The sequence below is a fragment of the Bubalus kerabau genome, chromosome 8 (genome assembly GCF_029407905.1).
Source record: "Bubalus kerabau isolate K-KA32 ecotype Philippines breed swamp buffalo chromosome 8, PCC_UOA_SB_1v2, whole genome shotgun sequence".
Classification (NCBI taxonomy): Eukaryota; Metazoa; Chordata; class Mammalia; order Artiodactyla; family Bovidae; genus Bubalus; species Bubalus kerabau.
In genome coordinates this window covers 47,261,099-47,283,643 of record NC_073631.1, presented here as the reverse complement: position 1 = coordinate 47,283,643, position 22,545 = coordinate 47,261,099, and the positions used below count along the sequence as shown (strand labels likewise).

Below are 22,545 nucleotides of genomic sequence, written 5' to 3'. Positions count from 1 at the left end.
GTTGATGGCAGATTTACATTATAAAATCCCGTGTATTAAGCCCATCTTTCTATATGTAGAACTGAGCTCAAGTTATTTTGGGTAACAAGATGTATACCTGTATTTATATTTCATCTCGCACTTTATGTATAGCACAGAGTCAGAATGAGGACATTTTTGTCCACTGTTTCTTCTTTATAAATTGCCTGTTCACATCTTCTTTGTGTTCAAATTGGAATTCCTATAATTTTCTTACAGTTTATAAGAAAACCCTTTATATACTGGTAGTTTTCACCTTTTGTCTGGAACATATTTGAAATTTTTTCCCCTACACTTAATGTGCTGTGCTTGGTCGCTCAGTCAGATCAGACTGTTTGAGGCCCCTGCAGACTGTAGCCTGCCAGGCACCTCCGTCCATGGGGATTCTCCAAGCAAGAATAGTGGAGTGCTATGCCCTCCTCCAAGGGATCTTCCCAATCCAGGGGTCGAAGCCAGGTCTCCCTTACTGCAGACAGATGCTTTACCATCTGAGCCACCAGGGAAGCCCTTAATGCCTACACTTAATGCTTGCTTTCAGTTTTGCCCATGGTGTCTGACCAGAGAAAATTTAAAGCTTTATGTAACAAAATCCATTACTATTGCCCTGATTATTTATTTTTGTGTTATATTAATATGTCATTTTTAGCTATTTTTCCAAGCCATATCAAACTCCTTCCTACAATTATGTAGCTGGTTTTTCTTTGAACTCCTATATGTTGACTGCTAATGTTTATTTACATTGTAAGCACCTGAATTTTCAATTCATTTCAGATTATGCCTTAAAATATTTTTTATCACTTTACATATAATATAAGAACCTAGCAAGAGTATGCTTTCATCTTCCCCTTCCTGTGCTTCATGCTATTATTTCCATGTACTTTATTTTTATGTATTTATAAACCCTACACTAGAGTTTATTTTTCCTTTAAACAGTCAATTATATTTTATCCAATGTGTATTTTTAATGTTTAACAATCTCAAACAGGAAGGTTGCAAGTGCAATACAATGTACTTTTTTTTCTGAACAATTTGAGAGTAAGGTCATGATAATCTATCACCCCTAAATATTCTTGGAGTTTTCACTATAAACAAGGGCATCCTCTTGAAGTCAGCCATCAAAATCCTTGGATCTAATTTGGGTATCCCCAGTTGTCCCAATAATGCAAAAGAATGCAATCCAGAATCACACAAGAACAGCTGACTACCATGGCCGTTCGTCTCCTTGAGTCTGCCTTTCTTTAATTTTCATTCCCTTGACATGAAGATCAGGCCAATTTTATTGTAGATGATCTCTTATTTTAACTTGTTCTGTTTTCTCCAGAATAGATTCAGGTTCTGAATTTTTATTAGAAATACCACAGACATTAGGCTGTGCTCTTCTCACTACATGGTACAGAATTTAGATTTGCCCAGGATTGATGATTTCACAGGTGATTGCTTGTTTAAGGTGGTGTCTGCTTCTCCACTATTCAACTGCCCTCTTTGAAATGGATATGAATTTTGTGGGGAGGTACTTTACAATTATATAAACATTCCTGTTTGTTTGATTATTCCAATTATCAAACTTTCAGTTTATTTATATCTGTATGACTCATGGTTTTCTATTTTATTCAATGAGATATAATCTGTTACTATCACTATTTATTTTGGTGCTCAAATTCTTCCAGATTCAGAAGCAGGACTCCTTTCAAGTTACCTTCTATGTCCCTTTGACATGTAACTATCATCCTCTGAGCACTTTCCTACTTTATAGCACAGCATGATATCACCAGATAGTTGGTACCAAAATCAGATTGATTATATGCAGCTGAAGATGGAGAAGCCCTATATAGTCAGCAAAAATAAGACCAGGAGCTGACTGTGGCTCAGATCCTGAGCTCCTTACTGCAAAGAAAGTAGGGAAAATCACTAGGCCATTCAGGTATGACCTAAATCAAATCCTTTATGCTTATATAATAGAAGTAACAAATAGATTCAAGAGATGAGATCTGATAGAGTGCCTGAAAAACTGTGGATGGAGGTTCATAACATTGAACAGGAGGTGGTGACCAAAACGATCCCAGAGAAAAAGAAATGCAAGAAGGCAAAATGGTTGTCTGAGAAGGCCTTGCAAATAGCTGAGAAAAGAAAAGAAGCTAAAGGCAAAGATACACCCAACTAAATGCAGAGTTCCAAAGAAATAGCAAGGAGAGATAAGAAAGCCTTCTGAAGTGAACAGTGCAAAAAAATAGAGGAAAACAATAGAATGGAAAGGCTAAAGATCTCTTCAAGAAAATTAGAGATGCCAAGGTAGCTTTTCATGCAAATATGTGCACAATATAGGACAGAAACAGCAATAATCTAACAGAAGCAGAAGAGATTAAGAAGAGGTGGCAAAAATACACAGATCTGTACAAAAAAAATCTTAATGACCTGGCTAACCACGATGGTGGTTATCCTGGAGTGTGAAGTCAAGTGGGCGTTAGGAAGCACTACTAGGCACAAAGCTAGTGGAGGTAATGCAATTCCAGCTGAGCTATTTCAAATCCTAATAGATGAATCTGTTAAAGTGCCACATTCAGTATGCCAGCAAATTTGGAAAACTTAGCAATGGTCTGGAAAAGATCAGTTTTCACTGCAATCCCAAAGACAGGCAATGCCAAAGAATGCTCAAAGTGAAAGTGAAAGTTGCTTAGCTGTGTCCAACTCTTTGTGACCCCATAGACTATACAGTCCATGGAATTTTCCATGCCAGAATACTGGATTGAGTAGCCTTTACCTTCTCCAGGAGATCTTCGCAACCCAGGGATTGAACCCAGGTCGCCCGCATTGCAGGCAGATTCTTTACAGCTGAGCCACAAGGGAAGCCCAACAATGTTCAAACTATCATTCAACTGTACTCATTTCACAGGCTAGCAAGGTAATGCTCAAAATCCTTCAAGCTAGGCTTCAACAGTATATAAACTGAGAACTTCCAGGGGTACAAGCTGGATTTAGATAAGGCAGAGGAACCAGAGATCAAATTGCCAACATCTGCTGGATCACAGAAGAAGCAAGGGAATTTCGAAAAACATTTACTTCTGCTTCATTGACTATGCTAAAGCCTTTGACTGGGTGGATCACAACAAACTGTGGAAAATTCTTAAAGAGATGGGAATACCAGACCATCTTACTGGTTTCCTGAGAAACCTGTACGTAGGTCAAGAAGCAACAGTTAGAACTGGACATGGAACAACAGAATGGTTCAAAATTGGGAAAGGAGTATGTCAAGGCTGTATATTGTCACCCTGCTTATTTAACTTATATGCAGAGTATGTCATGGAAAATGACAGGGTGGATAACTCACAAGCTGGAATCAAGATTGCGTGGAGAAAATATGCAGATATGCAGATGACACCACCCTAATGCAGAAGAGGAACAAAGAGCCTCTTGATGGTGGTCAAAGAGAAGAGTGAAAAAGATGGCTTAAAACTCAACATTCAAGAAACTAAGATCATGGCATCCAATCCCATCCTTTAATGGCAAGTAGATGGGGATAAAATGGAAACAGTGGTAAATTTTATTTTCTTGGGCTCCAAAATCACTGTGAATGGTGACTGCAGTCATGAAATTAAAAGATGCTTGGTCCTTGGAAGAAAAGCTATAACACACATTGACAACGTATTAAAAAAGCAGAGACATCTTTTTGTCAACAAAGGTCCAAAGCTATGGTTTTTCCAATAGTCATGTATGGTTGTGAGAGTTGGACCATAAAGAAGGCTGAGTGCTGAAGAATTGATGCTTTCAAACTGTGGCACTAGAGAAGACACTTGAGAGTCCCTTGGACAGCAAGGAGATCGAACCAGTTAATCCTAAAGGAAATCAACCCTGAAAATTCATTGAAAGGACTGATGCTGAAGGTGAAGCTCCAATACTCTGACCATGTGATGCGAAGAGCTGATTCACTGAAAAAAAAAAAAACCCTGATGCTTAGAAAGATTGAAGGCAGGAAGAGAAGGGGACGACAGAGGATGAAGTGGTTTGGATCGCACCACTGACTCATCGTGGACATGAGCTTGAGCAAACTCAAGGAGATAGTGAAGGACAGAGTAGCTTGGTGTGCTGCAGTCCATGTGCTGCAAAGACTCAGACACGACTTAGTGACTGAACAATGACAACAATTTGCCTTCTGTGTCCTGTTGGCATGTACCTATCATCCTCTGAGCACTTCCCTACTTTATAGCACAACATGATGTTCCAGTCTCCACTTGTATTTTCCCTGCTCCATCCTGGATAGGTCATTTATCTAGAACTCGTTGAATCCTTTTGAATGGAGAATTGTACATAGAAATGAAGATTTGAACACTACCTGTGTTCATTGCCATTGGAGTGTTGCTTCTCCCATGCACTCTTGGTAGAACTAGAGATTGTGTAAGAAGGTACACACACATCCACATTTCCTCCATATATACATATCTCTATGTACTTAAAACCTACACTGCATGTGAATACTTCCAGTTCAGTTTATCACCACAGGACTCATTCTAGTCTTCTCCTTTTCTATATCTGCCATGTCCTTCTCCAACAGTGAGAATCCCAACTCTCATTATTCCTCATGTATTTACTTATCCGATCACTCCCCTGTGTGTAAGCAGTCACACATGTGGCTGCCACTGTCCCCTCTGTGTGGATACCTCATCCTGCTCAGGCTCTGACACCCCTTGCCACTCAGAGGCCCTCCTCATATGCTTGGACTATGACATTCTATGCCAGTTGCCCTTTCCCCTATGCAGTTGCCTTCCTAATTTTGTTTGGGCTAACACGCCCTGCACTGAGTACCTTCCTATGTAGATGGCCCCTTACCCTACTCAGGTTCTGAATCTCTGTGCACAGGCGCCCCTCTTTGGGGATGCCTGCCTTATACTAAATAGGCCCTGTCACCACATGTCAACCTTCTCCCCCAACATAGCTGCTCTCCACATGCCCCTTGCTCCAGGGATCTTACACAGAGTTTTACTTCCTTAATTCACCCTCCTGTCTTGTTTAGGTTCTTATATCCCACAATGGCTGTCCCTCCCTAAGGACTTCCTCCTCATTCCTTGCAGACTCCAGTATCCTGCACTGTTCTTCCACAGGGACTACTGCCCTTCTCATTCTGCTTGTCTCAGTCTGTGCTGAGCAGATGTCCTCTTCTTGGGCTCCAGCATCCCACAGTGAGCCATGCTTCCTCATTTGTCTTCCTTTTTCCACTGAGGCTCTGATGGCTGTGGGCCATTCCTCCTTGGGGACACCCTCCTTACCTGTCTTGGTCTCCAAAACCTTGTGCAAGGAAGGCTGCTCCACTGAGTGGATACTCCCCAAGTTCTGATGCCTTGCTTTGGGCCAACAGAGCCCTCCTGGGCCCCTCACCTTGACACAGATGCTTCCTTCACTTGGACCAATCTAATGCCTTAAGGCCTGAACTGCGTTGAAAGAATAAAGTGAAAGGGTAGTGGAAGGGATCTTTTAAAGAAATTAAAGCTACAGAAAAAAGTATTTTCTATTTTTCCACAGATTGCTTGATTGTGGTGTTCTTTCTTCTAGTTTAGATATGAGTTTTCATCTGGAACCGTTTTTCTTCAGCATGAAGAACCTCCTTTAACATTTCTTGAAGCACATTTCTGTTGGTGCTTAATTTTCTCAGCTTGTATTTTCTCAACCTTTAAAATTTTCATTCATTCCATTTAAAAGATGTCATTTCATTATCTTCTGTATCATTGTTTTAAATAAGAAGTCAGTGGAATATTTTTTTTATATGCATGTGTCTTTTTCCTTTCTGTTGCTTTGAAGACTTTTCTTTTTATGATTGAATATTCAGCAAGTTGATTTTGATATGCCTTGTAGTTTTCTTTGTGTTTGTCCTTCTTGGAATTCACTGAACTCATAGATATAAATGTTTACATTTTCCAGAAAATTTGGAAAGTTTTCAGCCATTATTTCTTCAAATATTTTTCATTCTTTTTTCTCTTTCTGGGACTACAATTACACATACATTAAACAACTTAATATTTCCCCACATTTCATTGAGTTCCTTTTCCTTTTTTAAGACTTTTTTTTTCCTTCCTGTGCTTCATTTTGAATAGTATTTATTGTAATGTCTTCAAGTTCAGCACAGTAAATATGCAACTGTTTTTTAAAAAGTCATTAACTTTTGTTTCAGATCAGATCAGATCAGTCGCTGAGTCGTGTCCGACTCTTTGGGACCCCATGAATCGCAGCACGCCAGGCCTCTCTGTCCATCACCAACTCCCGGAGTTCACTGAGACTCACGTCCATTGAGTCAGTGATGCCATCCAGCCATCTCATCCTCCGTCGTCCCCTTCTCCTCTTGCCCCCAATCCCTCCCAGCATCAGAGTCTTTTCCAATGAGTCAACTCTTCGCATGAGGTGGCCAAAGTACGGGAGTTTCAGCTTTAGCATCATTCCTTCCAAAGAAATCCCAGGGCTGATCTCCTTCAGAATGGACTTGTTGGATCTCCTTGCAGTCCAAGGGACTCTCAAGAGTCTTCTCCAACACCACAGTTCAAAAGCATCAATTCTTCGGCGCTCAGCCTTCTTCACAGTCCAACTCTCACATCCATACATGACCATTGGAAAAACCATAGCCTTGACTAGACGGACCTTTGTTGGCAAAGTGATGTCTCTGCTTTTGAATATGCTATCTAGGTTGGTCATAACTTTCCTTCCAAGGAGTAAGCGTCTTTTAATTTCATGGCTGCAGTCACCATCTGCAGTGATTTTGGAGCCCAGAAAAATAAAGTCTGACACTGTTTCCACTGTTTCCCTATTTCCCATTAAGTGATGGGACTGGATGCCATGATCTTCGTTTTCTGAATGTTGAGCTTTAAGCCAACTTTTTCACTCTCCACTTTCACTTTCATCAAGAGGCTTTTGAGTTCCTCTTCACTTTCTGCCATAAGGGTGGTGTCATCTGCATATCTGAGGTTACTGATATTTCTCCCGGCAATCTTGATTCCAGCTTGTGTTTCTTCCAGTCCAGCGTTTCTCATAATGTACTTTGCATATAAGTTAAATAAGCAGGGTGACAATATACAGCCTTGATGTACTCCTTTTCCTATTTGGAACCAGTCTGTTGTTCTAATTACTCATAAAATTAGCCAAAAAAGGCACCAATGATTCGTATAATAGATGGCCTGCAACATACTGCTGAATTTTGGAAGTAGGATGAACTTAGAATGTTTTAAAATTCATACTAGCGTTCGTTAACCTCCTTTTTCTTCAGCTACCTTGCTGCTGCTACTGCTGCTGCTAAGTCGCTTCAGTCGTGTCTGACTCTGTGCGACCCCATAGATGGCAGCCCACTAGGCTCCCCCGTCCCTGGGATTCTCCAGGCAAGGACGCTGGAGTGGGTTGCCATTTCCTTTTCCAGTGCATGAAAGTGAAAAGTGCAAGTGAAGTCGCTCAGTCGTGTCCAACTCTAGCGACCCCATGGACTGCAGCCTACCAGGCTCCTCTGTCCATGGCATTTTCCAGGCAAGAGTACTGGAGTGGGTTGCCATTGCCTTCTCCGTCAGCTACCTTAAAAAGGGGAAAATGCATCCAGTCAATCTTGAGTTTAGAAACTTTTCAGAAAGAGACAGAGAGGATGGCCGCAATAAACAATAACTTCCTCAGAATGTAGAGCAAGGAACTTGTTGATCATTAGTGATATTTGGCTAAGTTGCTTCAGTCGCATGGACTCTGTGCGACTCCATAGATGACATGCATGCATTGGAGAAGGAAATGGCAGCCCACTCCAGTGTTCTTGCCTGGAGAATCCCAGGGACAGCGGAGCCTGGTGGGCTGCCATCTATGGGGTCACACAGAGTCGGACACGACTGAAGCGACTTAGCAGCAGTAGCAGCAGTGACATTTGGCTAGTTTTATAGTAGGGATTTTTAATTTTGTTTTTATTGTTGACTGCCTAACTTCAAATAATTAAACAGTGCTTGTTTAGGGTAAAAAAAAAAAAAAGGCAGTGTATAATCTGTTATTAAGCCATTCCAGTGATTTTATTCACTATAGATGTTACATTCATTTCTAGAAGTTATTTGGTTCATTAAAACATTTTCCACTTTCTCTTTTATTTTTCTTTGAAAACCTTGAGCATTTTCAGAATAGCTGTTTTGAAGAATTTGATTACCAGTTGTATTATCCCTGTAATTTCTCTATGTGTTTACGTTCTAAATTTTTCTCTTGGTTATGTGTTTTGTCAGATTTTCCTTCTTCTTTAAAGATATTGTAATTTTTAAATTATTATATGCTGGATGTTTAGTAAGTTACATTGATGAGTGCCTGTTTTCTTTGAGAAGCATTAACTTGGGTTTTGCAGTTAGTTAATTTACTTGAAGACAGGCTTCATCTTTTCTCAGCTTATACTTAAGCTTTGTTAAGGAAAGACTAGAATAACATATTTCTATGCTAGTTTATCCTTATGCTTATCAAGTGACCTTCCTGGATCTTTATTGAATGCCCTAAGTATTCTGTGACATGTCTCTACTCTGATTTGTCTCGATTTGTAAATTTCCCAGTCCATATGAACTAGAGTTGTACTGTTTGCAGATTCCCGGTAGATGCTTTGTCCCCAGGAGTGGTTTTCTTGTTCAGTTTCAAGGCCTGTCCCCTGCACAGACACACTGTTTAAAATGCAGTCAAAGAGGCAAGGATCCTTATGCAGACATTTTGAGCCCTCTTTTCTGTGTAACTTCCACTTTTCCAGCACTTTGCCAATAAATTCCAGCAACCTCAACATCTTTGAACCCCATCATCTATTTCCTTGACTTAGTGAGCCTGCCTGGCACTCTTTTTCTCACAAGCAACCAATAAATGCTTCCATGCAGAAAGCCTGGGCTATCATGGCTTTCTGAACCTGGGTGGTATTTAACTTCAGTTGCTCCAAACAGTGCCCATGTATCCTTCCATGGGTCTCTTCCTTCCATTTCTTACAGAAACTTTTTAAGCTCTTATTTATGGACTAAATGTTTGTATCCCCCACTCCTCCCTATTCCTATGATGAAGCCCTCACTTCCAATGTGACTGTATTTGGAGACAGGGCCTGTGAAGAGATGATTAGGCTTAAATGAGGTCATATAGTTGGGATCCTAACCCAATAGGGTAGTTGCCTGTATAAAAAGGGGCAGACACCAGAGCTCTCTATCTGCTTTGTGAGTACACAGCAAGAAGGCAGAGAAGAGAGAGCTCCCACCAGGAGCCAAATTGGACAGACACTTGATCTTGGACTTCCCACCCTCCAGAACTATGAGAAATACACTTTTGTTGTTTAAGCCACCTAATTTATTGTATTTTGCTATGGCACCCTGAACAGACTGTTACCACTGTTCAATTTTTCATGCTAAATACCCTACTTCACTGTCCTTCACCTTCACTTTCCATCCTTCTTCACTCAATAACTATATGCCACTAGGTAGGAACTGCTTTAGCTTACTTCCTGGCCCCTTTCCTCAATTCTGTTTTCCTAATCTTTGTACTGTCTTTTCAAATGTGCCATCCATACCCATCTTTGCTTCCTTTTCTGTTCTAATGGCATTTTCTGCATATAATATAGAATATTCATATCAGATACCTTTCTTTAAATTCTGCCATAGGTAGTGATGCAAGCTATTTTCAGGCCATTGTTAACGTCAGTTTTGATTCCATGAGGAGTAGTTGACAGAAAGTGGCATAATTAACTTCAAACACAAGGCAGTTTCTCAACATAGTTTTGTTGCCTGTTAGTCAAGGCACTCATTGGTACACACAGATGAAATTATTCCTGGATGTCTAGGAGTATGTCTTATTCATATTATATTCTCTGATTTACAAGCATACGAGTATTTTAAAATATTTAATCAAGTGAATGAATATGTCATTTAAGGAATTAGACTATGCTGCTCCAATTCAAGGTTAAAAAGGTAGTACAGATCTAGAATAAGAGGACCACAGTTTTCCTCAGGCTATTTCTTGTGCTTGTGACAGTCAACAATTATTGATGGTTAGACATAAAAAGTAAGTTTTCAATAATTAAAAAAAATCTAGTGCTGATGGAAACAGAAGAGGAAAAGGATAAGGTTCTGAACTATCTTTAGGCCTCAAGAACACAGTACCTTTCTTTTTATGGGCCTCCATATAGGTGACTTACAGAGAGCATAAGAACATTTAAGTCCTTAGTTTCAGAAGCTGACTGGATGCAAACAGTTCACTGTGCTTCAAAGTAGCTATTTTAGGCACAATACTCTGGGTCTAGTCATTCTCGAAGGTATCAGATCATACTGTCTTCACCTACCAATACAGGAAAACATGACTGTTGGTGGGGCTTAAAGAAACAAGGACTTGTTTTTTCCCTATAACAGAAGAAGGCCATTTAGGGCTGCTTCTCCACAATGCCAATAAAAATGGAATTCTTCTATTTTTTCACTTCACAGCCCTTAGTATCCTCTTGGTTATTGTCTCATGGTTGCAATATGGCTTCTCCTCTTTCAACCTTATATTCACTTATCAGCCCAGAAGAAGGGGGAAAATCACAGTAGTAGAAGGCAATAGGTTGTCTATCTTCGATTATTAGGAAAGCCAAAGTTTCCCTAAGACTTCACAGTCAAGACTTCCAGTGATGTGTCTTAGATTAGAACTTTGCCACTAAGCCACATCTAACTGCAAGACTGCTGTGGAACTGTGAGTGGGGGCTTGGGTGAGATAACAGGTAGTCAGTCTCATTGAAGGTGGATCTAAACTGCCATTCATCAGTCAGTATTTAAAAGGGCATTCCTCTTTGTCAGAAAAAAAATGTGTTGGTTTTAGTGAAAAGCAAAACAACAATTACAACAAATAAGAAACAAGAAATGTAGAGGCTGCAAAGGAGCCACTTCCACCTTCCAGTTCTGTTGTTGTTGTTCAGTCATTAATTCATGTCCGACTCTTAGTGACATCATGGGCTGCAGCCCTTCAGTCTTCTCTCTCCTTCACTATCTCTAATAGTTTGCTCAGATTCATATCCATTGAGACGATAATGCTATCTAACCATCTCTTCCTCTGCCATCCTCTTTTCCTGTTGCTTTCAATCTTTCCCAGCATCAGGATCTTTTCCAGTGAGTCAGCTCTTTGTATTAGGTGGCCAAAGTAATGGAGCTTCAGCTTCAGCATCAGTCATTCCAAAGAATACTCAGGATAGATTTCCTTTAGGGTTGACTGGTTTGATCTCTTTGAAGCCCAAGGGACTATCAGGAGTCTTCTCCAGCACCACAATTCAAAAGCATCAATTCTTTGGCACTCAGCCTTCTTTATGGTCCAACTCTCATATCCGTACATGACTACTGGAGAAACAATAGCTTTGACTATATGGACCTTTGTTGGCAAAGCGATGTCTCTTTGTTATAGCTTTCCTTCCAGTTCAGAGAAACTAAAAATGCCAACTAATAAAGAACCACAGAACCCAGGAGCCAATAAACCATTTTTTAATGTGATCCAGGCCTTAACAGAAACTTGTACATGGAAACTTCAGCAGTTATGATGGAGATATGAGCTTGCATGTTTTCTCATAAGAAGTCTTTTAGTTTGATAATATAGTGATTAAAAGTCCAGCTACTCACTAGCGATATGACCGTTGGTAGTTTCAACCCTCCTAGCCCTTGCTCATCACCCCAACAAAACTAAACTTACAGAGAAGAACTTACGTTGAATTAATTGACATTTGGATTCACTTCTATCAGGATATGGGAAACATGTAAAATTATTGGGGATGTTGCTGAGGACAATGAAAATCATTGCCAGTTTCTGCATTTTAAATATTGCTTTGTGACATCATGTCATGGGTAATGATCAGGCTTCCTGTCCCTCCTTCTATTCCAATACCCACCCCGCCTCTGTCTGGAATGATATTGAGTCCTTTGGGGACAGATTTATAGAGTCTGCCAGAATAGTCAAACCATAGCATGATCTAGAAAAGAACAGATTTTTATACTGAGATTTTACCTTTTCAGGAGGGTCAGCTGAGGATCTAAGAAATTAAATGACATTCTTAAAGCCAGACAGCTATGAAACTAAGACCAGCACTTATTTTTCCTGACTACTTGGCTAAAATTATAGCCTCTATATCACTCTGGTTTTTCCTCTTAGAGAATTCTAAGTAAAAAGAATGTATATATATATATATATATATATTTACACACATACATGTATATCTATATGAATGTGCTATTCTTATATATGTAAAATAATAATTTATAATATGTATGCATGCCAAGTCGCTTTAGTTGTGTCCGACTCTGCAACCCTATGGACTGTAGCCTGCTAGGCTCCTCTGTCCATGGGATTCTTCAGGCAAGAATACTGGAGTGTGTTGCCATGCCCTCCTCCAGGGGGTCTTCCCAACCCAGGGATGGAACCTGCGTCTCTTACGTCTCCTGTGCAGGCAGGTGGGTTCTTTACCACTGGTGCCACCTGGGAAGCCCCATAATATATATACATATGAGTAAAATAAACATGAAACAAAAAACAATAATTAAGAGCCATTATATATGTGTTTAGTTGTACTACCTTTAAAAAAATAAAGAGTAACTTTTAAAATTTACTAAATCTTGACATGACACTAAAGCACAGCATTATTTTTGGAGACATTCTCAAATTTTCCTCAGTCAAATAAGTTGTCAAGGATATCCATTAAAATGTACAAGTAATAAAAGAGTAAACCTATAGTGTAAAATTGGAAATTAATGATTCTAACACTCATGTCTTGAAGAGATGGGTTTATTAAGCCTATTAATACAATAGATGTTCAGAGCTAATTTTTTTAATCATAGTTTTAAAATGACATTTAATTTGGTGACTTCTCTGGTCAATTAATTCTCAGGGACTTAAACAATGTAATATGAGTTGGATCTAAACTTTATTTAAAGTTTTTGGAAGTGTTAGTTTTTAAAGGAGATTTATCTATTTAGATTGCATGTTTTAAAGGAATAATTTCAAACAGCACCCAGTTTCAATTATTGGGATACAATTTGAACTTCACTTGGAAAAGTGTAGGCTTGCTTTTTATGTTCAGTTGCATCAACTTATGAAAACAAGTCAGGTTCTGTTTCACTATCATTTCCCTTAGTATCATTTATCCATTATGAAAGGCTGCTTTGTTAGCAGATGGTAGAGCTCATACACTATCAGTCAAACTCAGAGCTTGTTGAGAGGGTTGGCAAAGATTATTTTCCATGAAAATGCAAGGTTTTTTGTATGTGTGTAGTTTGGCAAGCAATACAGAAAAAAACTTCTTATGTTGATGAATTTGGAAAGTCTAAATAACCTAGTTAAGTAATGCAGTTGTCTTAAAATGAAAGAGTGCTTGATTAGCTTAATAATATAAGTAGTATCTTAGGGCTGTCTTTCATCTTAAACACCTATAACTTTCTGTTTGTAAAGGACAATAGTATGTGGACTTGCAAAAATTTACTAAATCACCTTCAGATTTTATAGTTTGATGACTCATCTCACTTGGGGGATAAAAAAAAAAAAAAAAAAAAAACCTGGATAACTGTTAAAACTTGTACCATGTTGCAGGAGGAAAACCAGATGACTCAAGCCTGTTAGATTAAATTACTTGGGATTCTAAAACAAAAGAGTATTCTCAATGACTTTTGAGTCCATATTTTGATAACCTCAAGGGTCAGTCTGACCTCAATTCACCAAAGCAGAGTGGTTCCAGGTTTCTTAGGAAAGTATTGTGTGAACTTCACATAAGGGAAGCTTCCAAAACTACACTGCTCCATCAAAGAGCTATGTGTATGTTGGCTCAATTTGTGGTGTGGATAAAAAAGCAAATGAATCCAAACATCTAAAAATTGTTTTAGGATCAGTTTATTTTTGGTACAAGATTGCTCTGTCCATAGACCTGACTTTTATTGCTTTAGCCCTAATTAGTAAAAACTAAGTCAAGAAGTTTACAAATGATTACTTAATCTAAAATCAATCCCTGTTCTTTTCCTTCATAGTGCTTCTCACTGTAATTAGTATTAATATGAATTTTTAACAGTGTTCTTATTTTTTGTCTGTCTTTCCCACTAAATTGCATGCTTTGGGGTAATGGGATTACATCTGTTTTGATTACTTCTGTTGAACTAAAACAAATGCACCGTCAGACAGTTCTCTGGCAAAGGTTTGTTTATTCAGAATCAGCAGAGAATTGCAGTCAGAGGTCTGTAACCATGTGAGTCACCCACAAGTCCCCCCAGCGCAGAGGAAGGGGAGCACTTTTATAGGGAAGGAGAAGGAAGTTGTGAGGGCTAAGTAAACAAAGAGCCCATGGCTTCTCACTGGCTGAGTCTCTGCCATGGGAGGAAGAGGAGTCCTTCTTCTTGGGCTCTGTTATCCCTACAGGTATGAGAGATCCTCTTTATGGTCTCCCAACTCTATTTAATTGAAGTTTCTGTCTATTGATTTTTCACATTTCTTTATCCTCAGCATCTCGGAGACTGGCACAAGCAGGTACTCAAGGATGTCATTTTATCTATGTAATAGCTATGTTGGATGCCTATAATACTGTAATACACAGGCTCCATTTTAGGTATTGGGGGCACAGTGACGGATTAGACAAATATCTTGCTGTCACAGGGCAAGTGTGAGAAGTGTGAAGAATCAGATAGTAAAAAAGGAAACACAAAAGGATATGTTACACAGGATTAAATGCTATGAAGAAAATACATCAGGGTAAAAGAAGAACACCGTTACTAAAAGGAATGCCAAAAGCAAAGGTGGGGATGTAAATTGGTGCAGCCAATGGAAAACATTATGGAAGTTCCTCAAAAAAAATTAAAAATAGAAATACCATATGATTCAGCAGTTCCACTTCTGGGTATTTATCTGAAGAAAACAAAAACACTAACTCACAAAGATACCCTGTGTTCACTGCTGCATTATTTACAGTTAGCCAAGACATGGAAACAACCTAAGTATCCGTCAGCAGATGAATGGATAAAAATGTGAAATTATTATATATAATATATGTTAGAATATTATTCTGTCATAAAAAGAAGGAAATCTTGGCATTTTTGACAATATGGTTGGAACTTGGAGGCATTATGTTAAGTGAAATAAGTCATAAAGAGAAAAACAAATACTGTATGATTTTACTTATATGTAGAATCTAAAAAAAAAACAGACAACAAGAGGGAAAAATGAACTCATAGATACAGAAAACAGATTGGTGGAGGCAGGCAAAATGAGTAAAGGTGGTCAAAATGTATAAGCTTTCAGTTCTAAAATAAGTTCTGTAATGTACAGTACTGTGACTATAGTTAATAATACTGTATTGTATATTTGAAAATTGTTAAAACTAGACAGCATATTGAAAAGCAGAGACATTACTTTGCCAACAAAGGTCCATCTAGTCAAGGCTATGGTTTTTCCAGTAGTTATGTATGGATGTGAGGGTTAGACTGTGAAGAAAGCTGAGCGCTGAAGAATTGATGCTTTTGAACTGTGGTGTTAGAGAAGACTCTTGAGAGTCCCTTGGACTGCAAGGAGATCCAACCAGTCCATCCTAAAGGAGATCAGTCCTGGGTGTTCATTGGAAGGAATGATGCTGAAGCTGAAATTCCAATACTTTGGCCACCTCATGTGAAGAGTTGACTCATTGGAAAAGACTCTGATGCTGGGAGGGATTGGGGGCAGGAGGAGAAGAGGACGACAGAGGATGAGATGGCTGGATGGCAACACCGACACGATGGACGTGAGTCTGAGTGAACTCCGGGAGTTGGTGATGGACAGGGGGGCCTGGCGTGCTGTGATTCATGGGGTTGCAAAGAGTCGGACATGACCGAGCGACTGAACTAACTAACTAACTAAGAGTAGATCTTAAAAATTCTCATTGCATGAAAAAAAATTGTAGCTGTGTGGTGATATATGTTAACTAGACTTACTGTGATCATTTTGTGATATATACAAAGATTGAATCACTATGTTGTATACTTAAAACTAACATATTAATGTCAGTTATGTTCACTGAAGACAAGAAGCTGAAGTTGAATCATTCTATGAATATCTACAAGACCTTCTAGAACTAACACCAAAAAAACATGTCCTTTTCATCATAGGGGACTGGAATGCAAAAGTAGGAAGTCAAGAGATACCTGGTATAACAGGCAAGTTTGGCCTTGGAGTACAAAATGAAACACGGCAAAGGCTAACAAAGTTTTGCCAAGAGAATGCACTGGTCATAGCAAACACCCTCTTCCAACAACACAAGAGAGGCCTCCACATGGACATCACCAGGTGGTCAATACCAAAATCAGATTGAATATATTCTTTGTAGCCAAAGATGGAGAAGCACTATACAGTCAGCAAAAACAAGACCAGGAGATGACTGTGGCTCAGATCATCAGCTCCTCATTGCAAAATTCAAATGTGAATGGAAGAAAGTAGGGAAAAGCACTAGGCCATTCAGGTATGACATAAATCAAATTCCTTATGATTATACAGTGGAAGTGACAAATAGATTCAAGGTATTAGATCTGATAGACAGAGTGCCTAAAGAACTATGGAAGGAGGATTGTAACATTGTATAGGAGGTGATAACCAAAGCCATCCTCAAGAAAAAGAAATGCAAAAAGGCAAAATGGTTGTCTGAGAAGACCTTACAAATAACTGAGAAAAGAAAAGAAGTGGAAGGCAAGGAGAAAGGAAAAGATATACCCATCTGAATGCAGAGTTCCAAAGAATAGCAAGGGAGACAAGAAAGCCTTCCTAAGTGAACAATGAAAAGCAATAGAAGAAAACAATACAATGGGAAAGACTAGAGATCAGTTCAAGAAAATTAGAGATACCAAGGGAACATTTCATGCAAAGATGGGCACAATAAAGGACAGAAAAGGTAAGGATCTAACAGAAGCAGAAGAAATTAAGAAGAGGTGGCAAGAATACACAGAACTGTACAAAAAAGGGTCTTAATGATCGGGATAACTACGATGGAGTGATCATTCACCTAGAACCAGACATCCTGGAGTATGAAGTAAAGTGGGCCTTAGGAAGCTTACTAGGGACAGAGCTAGTAGAGGTGATGGAATTTTAGCTGGGCTATTTCAAATCCTAAAAGATGATGCTGTTAAAGTGCTGCATTCAAACACCAGCAAATTTAGAAAACTCAGCAATAGCCACAGCACTGGAAAAGGTCAGCTTTCATTCCAATCCCAAAGAAAGGCAATCCCACCAAAAAAAAAAAAAGAAAGAAAGGCAATCCCAAAGAATGTTCAAACTGCTGTACAACCGTGCTAATTTTACATACTAGCAAAGTAATACTCAAAATCCCTCAAGCTAGGCTTCAACCATATGTGAACGGAGAACTTCTAGACGTACAAGCTGGATTTAGGAAAGGCAGAGGAACCAGAGATCAAATTACCAACATCCATTGGATCATAGAAAAAGCAAGAGAATGCCAGAGAAAAACATCTACTTCTACTTCACTGACTACACTAAAGCCTTTGACTCTGTGGATCACAAAAACTGTGGAAAATTTTTAAAGAGATGGGAATACCAGACCAACTTACCTGCCTCCTGAGAAATCTGTATGCAGGTCAAGAAGCAACAGAACCAGACATGGAATAATGGACTGGTTCAAAATTGTGAAAGGAGTACCTTAAGGCTGTATATTGTCACCTTGCTTATATAACTTCTATGCAGAGTACATCATGCGAAATGCTGGGCTAGATGAATCACAAGCTGAATCAAGTTTTCTTGGAGAAATATCAACAATCTCAGATATGCAGATGGCACCACCCTAATAGCAGAAAGCTAAGAGGAACTAAAGAGCCTCTTGATGAAGGTGAAAAAGCGGAGTGATAAAAGCTGGCTTAAAACTCAACATTCAGAAAACTAAGACCATGGCATCCAGTCCTATCACTTCATGGTAAACAGACGGGGGAAAAAATGGAAACAGTGGCTAATTTTATTTTCTTGGGCTCCAAAATCACTGTGAATCATGACTGAAGCCATGAAATTAAATGAAATTAAAATGAATTTATGAACAAATTAAAATTAATTAATAAAATTAATTTCATGAAATTAAATGAAATTAATGCTTGCTCCTTGGAAGGAAAGCTATGACTTAGACAGCATATTAAAAGCAGAGACATCATTTTGCCTACAAAAGTCCATACAATTAAAGCAATGCTTTTCCAGTAGTCATATATGGATGTGAAAGTTGGACCATAAAGATAGCTGAGCGCTGAAGGACTGATGCTTTCGAACTGTGGTGCTGAGAAGACTCCCATGAGTGCCTTGGACTACAGGGAGATCAAACCAGTCAATCCTAAAGGAAATCAACCCTGAATATTCATTGGAAGGACTCATGCTGAAGGTGAAGCTCCAATACTTTGGCCACCTGATGCGAAGAGCCAATTAATTAAAAAAAGACACTGATGGTGGGAAAGATTGAGGGCAGGAGGAGAAGAGGGCAACAGAGGGTGAGATGATTGGTTGGCATCACTGACTCTAGGGACATGAGTTTGAGCAAACTCCAGGAGATAGTGAAGGACAGGAAGCCTGGCTTGCTGCAGTCCTTGAGGCTGCATAGAGTCAAACACAATTAAGTGAACAACATATCTCAATTGAAAAAGAAAAAGTGACTGGGGTGTGCTGCTGTAGACAGTACTGTCAGGAAACACTTTTCTAACAGAACAAAAACAGGGGTATTTGATGAAAGAATTAAAAGAAAAATAATGACAGGAAAATGGTAGAAACAGTTCAGGTATGGGTGAGTAAGGTCAGTTTGACGGGAATGGAAAATAATGTGTTGGGAGTAGCAAGATGTAAAGTTGGAAAAATGAGACAGAGCCATATTGTTGAGGCCTTGAGTGTCCACTCAGGAGTTGGGCTTTAACCTGTGGGCAGTGACCTGATGGCAGACTTAAAAAGACATTTAGTGGGAATGAAAAGGAAAGGGCCCATGTGCGAACCAAAGCACTCAGAGAATTCTGAAACAGGTAGTATGTAGAGTGAAAAAGTGAGTGAGGAGGCTAATAGGGTATCATTGAGCCTGGGCAACTAGAGGGATGAGAAGCTCAGAAGTAATGAAGTCAGGAGCAGAGCCAGGGTTTTACTGATCTTAAATGCATGCATGACTCACACGACTCACCACTTACTCCTGACTTATGCTTCTGCCTTGCCAAGCGTTTTTCTTTCCGTACTATACAATGTTCCATTGAGATGGGTGGTGGAACCTAATTCATTTTAGCAGTTTACCATCTGTTTTAGATGGCTTATGGTTGCACTAGGTAATTTACCAGTTAACTCAAGAAGCTGTGTGCTATATTCAGAAGACAGCTCTCCTTTTACTGCACTATAAGGTAAAATTAAATAGGGCAGAACTGCTACCCCTGCTCCTTCCCTGGCCCCTTTAGTTAGTTTCTTTCTATTAATTTATTTCCTTGTGTCTATAAATGTATGCAACTCATTCCTATTCTATAAAACATTTCTCAACCCTCCTTTCTTGAGCTAATATATTTTTCTCCTTGTAAGAGTTGTCAGATATCTTGATTTTACCTCCCACCTACCTACAGAGACACGCAAAAACTGCTTTTAAAATGGTCTCTACTTGGGTGTTCCAAAGGTACAAGCCAATTCATCATTTCCAAAGTAGAACTCATCATTTCCCTCCCCCAACCCTCTATTTCTCCTGTATCCTGTTTCTAAATGAACAGCAGCATCATTGACTCCAGTAATCTAGCTAGGATCTGCGAATTATGATATACTTCCCTCCTTTATTCCCCCCTACATATGCTGTCCTCCTTTTCTTTTATTAATACATTTTCTTTTTTTTAAATTTATTTAGTTTTGGCTGTGCTGTGTCTTCACTGTGACGGAAGGGCTTTCTCTAGTTGCAGAGTAAGGCTACTCTAGTCGTGATATGTGGGCTTCTCATTGCAGTGGCTTCTCTTTGTAGAGCATGGGCTCTGGCGTGCTTGGGCTTCAGTAGTTGTGGCACAAAGGCTTAGTTGCCCCAGGGCATGTGGGATCTTCCTGGACCAGGGGTCGAACCCATGTCTCCTGCATTGGCAGGTGAATTCTTAACCACTGGACCACCAGCGAAGTCCCTACCTTTCCATTTTAACATGTAATCTCTCGTACTTTCTCCTCTCCATTCTCTTTGGCACTCATTACTTTCAGTGACATTATTAATATCAAAGCATTTTAGTTGGGTCTTCCAGAATCTATTCTTATTTTTTTCCCCAGCACTTATTCTTGACCTTGACCTTCCAACTCATTTTTCATTTGTCCACCAGAGCTGTCTTTCTAAAGTCACATTTATTCACGTCACTTTCCTGCTTAAAAATCTCTCCTTGACTTCCCACTGGCTCTAACATTGCCCACAAAGCCCTTCCTGATCTAGCCCGTCACCATCTTTCAGCTTCATTCTCCACCATTTCTCTGTAGGAATCTTCGGCTCTAGCCATACTGCATTACTTAGTCTATTACCCAAGTACAGGACACTCTCTGCAGCCACTATGCCTTCTCTGTATAGGACCCCTTCTTTTCTTTGACTGGCTCACTCCTGTTATGCACAGCTCAGATGTCATCTTTTCCAGAAAGGCTTCTCTTCTCTCCTTTAGTCTTGGTTAGTTACCCTTCATATGTGTTCCCTGAGGACCTCAGGTCAGTTTGCTCTATGCCACCATTTGCAGCCAGTAAAGTCAATCTCAATCCTGAACTGTAATCCTAAATCCCCCTGGGTCCTGCTCCTTGGTTGTGCAAATCTTAGAGCCCAAGTACCCAAGAAGAACACTGCACTTGAGCCCACACAGGCCACCACACCTGTGCTTCCTAAGTTGACTCAGTCCTTTGAAGGTAGGAGGTGCCACAGTTTCCGAAACAAGCTTGGGCACAGGGGCTTTTACCATCGTGCTCAAGGCAGGCTATCAGTGGTCAGTTGCTGTGGCCTTCAGAGGGCTCCCACTAGAGGGCCTGTCACCTTGTCTGCATGGGAATGTAGCACAGATGTCTGCCATAAGCTCCCATTCTTTCCCTAAGTGGTGAAATCAGGAATTGAGATAGGGTATGTCTGAATCTAAGTCTTGTATTTCCCCCTACTACCTCAGAATGCCTATCCTTGAACTTGTGTTGAACATAAATGCTGAGGTCTTCTTTATCTGAACTGCTGGCCAGCAGTTTTACTTTATGTCACTGCTATTCTCAATCTCAACACAGTGGTTCCTGTTATTTCTGTTCAATTTCATCTTGTTGATTTTGGTACTAGTTCCAATATTCAGTGAGTTAGCTATGTCGTACAGCCTGTGGAATTCACTGCTTTGATAAACATGATCCTTACAGTCTTATCCATGGTGAAAAAATGTTGAACACAAATCCTGTCTACTCTCCCTTCTGGGGCACATATGCTGCCCTGAGCTGTGACATGCCTCTCTGCCTTTGTTTGTGTGTGTTTGTGATCATGGTTATGTCCCCTGCCAGCTAAGTGTTCTGGCTTTGTTTTTTAAGATCAGTTCTCTATCCATATTTTCTCCTGGAGGTGAATTATATGCCAGTAGGGCACTCAACCAGAAGCATGACTGCCAGGGTGGTGCTAGCTCTAGGTGGAGTGAGGGGGAGACTGTCCCATGTTGTTTGTGGTAGAGAATAGTCTTCAGAGGATTTGCCCAAACAGCCACAACTAGGCCGGGTGTTGAGCATGGACGAATTCCTTCCTGAGGAGAGTCCTGTAGGTGTGTACAGCACATGGATCAGGGTTTGGGAGCTGTCAACATGCAAGGATCATGGTGACAGGCAAGTGATCAGGGACAGATGGCCAGGCTGACACTGAGGGTCTATATACAGAGCTAAAGGACAAGCACAAGCAACGGGAGACCCCAATCCGGTTGACAGTTGCCAGAGTTAGCAAGTAAAAATATAGAATACCCAACTAAATTTAAAATTCAAGTAAAGTTTGCTTTTCCTTTTTAGTATGACTTTGTCCTATGCAATATGTGGCACAAACTTGTACTAAAAGTCTATTAGCTGTTTATGTAAAATTCAAATTTAATTGGGCATCCTGTATCTTATTTGTCAAGCCTAATCCAGATAGAACTGGAAAGTAATGTGGAGTTAGGTCCCTCCAACTTTAAAATAGGATAACAATGGACACATAACAGGAGTCTGCTAAGAACTGACATGAAATGCCCAGCACAGAGGAAGTCCACAATAAATTTGCCCTTTCCACTTCCACACAACCTTTCCTTTCTTACTGAAAGTATAGCATTAAAAAATTCGATTCGGTTGTTATCATAAATATCATATAAGCCCTAAGAATGAACAAACTCTTTGAGGGAGAGAAATTTTAAAAATCTGCTGGTGCCAACGGGTGAGTACTGGGAAATACTCATAATTTAAGAAAAGGCAAGGAAGCCAACTGGGGACTGTTATGGTTAATTTTATGTGTCAACTTGAATGGCCCATGAGTCCCCAGATATTTGGCTAATCATTAGTTCTGGGTGTGTTCTGTGAGGATGTTTCTGGATGAGATTAACTTTTGAATTAGTGCACTGAGTAAAGCAGAAGGCCCTCTCCAGC

General features: G+C 39.7%; 1 protein-coding gene across 1 annotated transcript in view; it reads left to right on the top strand.

Annotated features, from left to right (window-relative positions):
- FBXL13 (F-box and leucine rich repeat protein 13) overlaps positions 1 to 22,545 on the top strand; it is a 216,741-nt gene that overhangs the window by 33,681 nt on the left and 160,515 nt on the right. The gene's annotated exons all lie outside the window — the stretch shown is intronic.